Source organism: Nematolebias whitei, chromosome 13 (genome assembly GCF_014905685.2).
Source record: "Nematolebias whitei isolate Nwh7 chromosome 13, NemWhi1, whole genome shotgun sequence".
NCBI lineage: Eukaryota > Metazoa > Chordata > Actinopteri > Cyprinodontiformes > Rivulidae > Nematolebias > Nematolebias whitei.
The window spans coordinates 42,255,573-42,260,487 of NC_056510.1; positions in this window are offsets into that span (position 1 = coordinate 42,255,573).

Sequence of the window (4,915 nt, forward strand, 5' to 3'; positions counted from 1 at the left end):
AGAAAAACAGCAATAAGATCTAAGATATGAGCTAAGAAAAACATCAACTACAGACCAAAAAAAAAAAAAAAAACTGTCATGATAATCTGACTGAAAATTGTTGGATTGTATACCTGGATTATTGAGCATGGACTTTGTTGGTTTTGAACCAGTTTGACATGACTGTCGACGAGGGAGAGGGCCAGCACCGGAGGAGGGGGCGTGCCAACGAGACCATCTTAGCACCAACATAACTGGTTTGTTCCACTTTGGAGTAAACTGTTGGGGGAAGAATCAGTTTTGTGTTGCGTGTTTCCTCAACTGATGAAGCCTTCTGGATGGAAGGTGAAACGTTTCAGAAAAAAAAAAAAGAAAGAAACTGTCCAGATGACCTGACTGAAAATTGTTGTATCATCTACAGACCCTTTCCAAAAAATTTGAATATCATAGAAAAGTTGTTTATCTTCCATAATTCCATTCAAAAATTTAATCTCTAAAAGATGATAGATTCAGGGCCCACAATTTAAACTATTTCAAGTATTTATTTGTTTATTTTTACATAATTTGGTCTTCCAGCTCATGAAACCCACAGAAACAAGATTAAAAAAAAAAATTAGAATACTGTGAAGACATCAGCCCACACTTCTCAGTTTGTGCAGAAAAAAATGAAAGAAATTAGGAACACAACAAATCCATCAAAATATGGTACTTTCAAAACTATATTTCAATCTTCAATATTTGTTTGTGAATCTCTTTGTCTTAATCTCTGCCTCGATGTGACGTGGCATTGAGACAACCAGCTTGTGGAATTAACTGGGAGTTATGGAAGCCCAGATTTCCTTGATGCTGTCAGATCTTTGTTGTTGGGTCTGGTGCCCCTCATGTTCCTCTTGAGAATACTCCATAGATTCTCAGTGGGGTTTAGGTCCGGAGAGTTGGCTGGCCAGTCCAGCACTGTGGCATCAAACCAGGTTCTGGTGCTTCTGGCAGCATGAGCAGGGGCCAGGTCCTGCTGGAAGATGAAATCTGCATCTCCATATAGATCCTCAGCAGAACTGATCAGCTCTGCAAGGTGCTGACTGAAGAAGTCTTTCGTATGAAAGATGAAATGTTTCTACATTTTTTGTTGTTTTGCTTTGTTTTGTTTTTTGAATGTCCAGAGGACCAGACTTAACTTTTTTAAATAAAAAATAATACGCCAAACAGCAGCACGAACATGAGTCTGTGTGAGCAGATGCATACGAGTGAACACAGCAACATGAAACTGATCAGCAGCAACATGAAACCGGTCAGCGGCAACATGAAACCGATCAGCAGCAACACGAAACTGATCAGCAGCAACATGAAACCGATCAGCAGCAACATGAAACTGATCAGCAGCAACATGAAACTGACCAGCAGCAACATGAAACTGATCAGCAGCAACATGAAATTGATCAGCAGCAACATGAAACTGATCAGCAGCAATATGAAACCGATCAGCAGCAACATGAAACCGATCAGCAGCAACATGAAACTGACCAGCAGCAACATGAAACTGACCAGCAGCAACATGAAACCGATCAGCAGCATGATGTGATTTTTCACAATGATTATTCTGGTTAAATATTAAATATTATATATTCATGTGTGATTGTGTGTTCAAGTGTGATTCAAGATTGTGTATACATTTATACTATCTGAGCAAACCTATTCTCTGTGCATACTGGAATTCAACAGTTATGCAGAAAGTGTGTGTGCACCAATATTTATTTTTGTGTGGAGTAAACACCTTTCAAATTTTGACAAAAAAAATACATTTTTGGAGCATATGAAAACTTTGACCAATCTTTACTGAAATACCTAAAAGAATAAAGTCAGGTCCTTTGGACAGATTCTTCTTTGCTGTTTTTTTTTTTTGTCTTGAACTTTTTTTTAATGTTCTTGTTGAAACATTTCATCTTTTGTCTAAAAGACTTTTTCAGTCTGAGGAGCAACAAACTCAGTGTTATAAATAACAGTTCTCATTGTGGATCAAGGAGTTTGTTGTTGGCATCCAGAACTAGCTGTTCACATGATCAAGGAGGACCATCAGCCTAACAGTTGGTCGTTAGTGCCCTGACGGCTGAGTGATACTAGTAATAGAGAATGGGCAAACGTGATGGTGCATTGCATTCTGGGATTGTGGTCGCCATTTTTAAGGATTCGCAAAACGCAAGCAACAGAACAAGCAACAGAAATGGACCATTGGAAGGGCAAGTGCAAGACTCCTTACGTTGAAAAGCTAAACAAGGATGCAAAGGAGCGCTACATAGAGAAAACAAGGGTAATTCATGGGCTTGATCCATACGAACAACATGCGTGGACAAGTGATTTGAACGAGCTGCCGCCATTAACGTTTCCATTTTTGTTTAGCTACCTTGTTTGTGGAGTGAGCGCCTACACATTCAGCAGTTCAAGAATTATAAATCTCTCGAAGCTCACCTTCAATTAATCAATTAGTTCAATACTAATGGATGGGTGCAGGATCTGCAGATTTTCAGCGTCAATGACCAGAAAACCGTAGTTCTCACAAAGATACGTGAACAGCACATACACACACGCCTCAACCTACAGAGACTAAAAGCTGCATCACGTTTGGTCATTGCACCTTCAAAACACTACTGTTCCATGTTGTTTATGGCGACTACTGTGAAACTGGTTAAACTGTAAGACTATTCAGATTCTGATTGTATCATATTACTGTATTTCACTTAGACCACACTGGATAACGTTTACTTTCAGTGTGGTCTCTGAACAAAACAGATAAGTTGTGTCTGGTGATTAGTGTTTGTTAAAAAACAACTTGTTCCTTTTTTATTGTTTCCATTTTTGTTATTATTATTACTGTAGTATTAGTTTTACACATTTTGAGTCTTAGGTTTTGCACTCTAAGCGCCTCAGTGAACCACCGCTTAATCCATGGGTGATCCTCAGCTCCAGTGGCCAAGTGGACAGTGCACGCTGCACATGCATGGCTGGCAGAGTCATGACATGCACACACACTGAGGCTCTGCTGTTTAAAATTAAAGTTGCACGTGCATATACGGAGGACCAAAACCATCACTGATGTTCCAGCCTATTGGATGATGTCCATTAATGTTGACAAGGTTCGAGCGAAGGTGTATAATAATAATAATAATAATAATAATAATAATAATAATAATATTCAGAATAAAATAACTGTTCTATATTGAAGTTCACACTCACTGCCGCTTTACCAGTTACCAGTTTTTATGTGAAATGATTGTTTAAAGTTGTATAGTCAGGGATATTTATGACCTTTTTTTCTCTACCCAACTGGTTTACACTGCCAATTTACTAGTTTTGATCTGAAAAGATTGTTTACAGCATAATATTTAGTTGTTACCTTTTTATACGTTTACTTCATCACTTTTATATATTGATGTTCACACTGGTTTTTTACCAGTTTTAATGTGAACTGCAGTGATTGTTTTAAGTTGAACATTTAGTTATATTTTGTTACCTTTTATTTTTTCATCACTGTTCAATATTTAAGTTTGCAATGTTTTTTAGCAGTTTTAATCTGACATTTTCAGTGCAATATTCATTTCAGATTTTGTGTTAAAATACAGTTTCAATGTTTCCACCGCCAATATTATATACTTGTTTTCAAAACTCGTTGTTGTGACACAAATAAATACACTAGAAAATGTAATTATTCTTCCATCATTACATCACCATATGCAAAATGTTAAAGAGTTCATGTTCAGTTCAGTGTTATTTAATGGTTAGTTCATGTTCAGTTCAGTGTTATTTAATGGTTAGTTCATGTTCAGTTCAGTGTTATTTAATGGTTAGTTCATGTTCAGTTGACAAGGTTATTTAACAGTTCATAGTTTCAAAACAACACTGGGGCACATGTTAGTCAAAGCACAACACACGGTCACAATTTTGTCTAGTAAAACCATGACCACAGTCACAAACCACAGTCTGTCGGTCAATGCTGAAGAGATGTGCAATGTGCTGGACTGGCAGATTCAGCCTCAGGTGCATTAGAGTTGGGAGGAGCATCTGAAAAGGTGAACGTTTTCAGACTATCTGTGGTAGACGGGGAAGAAGCTGAGTCAGCACACCCATCAAAACAGCTAAACATGGAAGCCCAGTGTGGTACCTGACCACCACATCTTCTTGTAAGAATTGCTCATCCAGTTTCTTTCAGGACAGCTCTTCCTTCAATTTCCTGTTCTCCTCCAGCAAGCGGTTAATTTCAACACGTCTGTGCCTACACAATGTGCAGTCGAGCTGTCCACCTCTGTACCCTGGGTGGGCAGCTACACCTGGGGGTGCAGTTTCATCCACCTCTGATGTCTGTGCAGCTTGATCCAGTGGGATTACATGTACAGCGTTGTAAAGAGCCCAGTCAGGATGACTCAAGACATTCATGAGCTGGTTTGTCTGAACAATAGATAGAATTTGCAGATTATTTATGTAGCTCTGCAGTTTGTGTAAAGTTAGCAAGCTAGCTGCTGATGCTAAGACAGCTAGAAACAAGTCAACAACTAATCACCATATACGCAGTAATCAGTCACCACATAGGACTGAAACAGCATTTGATTCATCCTTACCTTTGTGAAAATGCCGTGAACACACAAACGTGTTGGGGAATATTACTGAAGGTGATGTGTTTTAGTCTTACAGCTGAAACTCATGCCAAGCGACGTCTCTGTTAGCTCAGCGACCTGTGTTGTTTCCAAGCTGAAATGCTGAAAAAACTTACTCCATTTGCGAGACGTTTCCCCCCAGGATCGTGAGAACGACTGTGGCAGTTGATAACACAGCAAGCTTTCACCATTTCTTTGTGATTTCACGTATGATAATGTAAGCAAAATCGCACAGCACCTTTCAGGGTCCTAAACTTGTGTCCTCTGTACCAGTAATGCATTGCGTTTCTCAT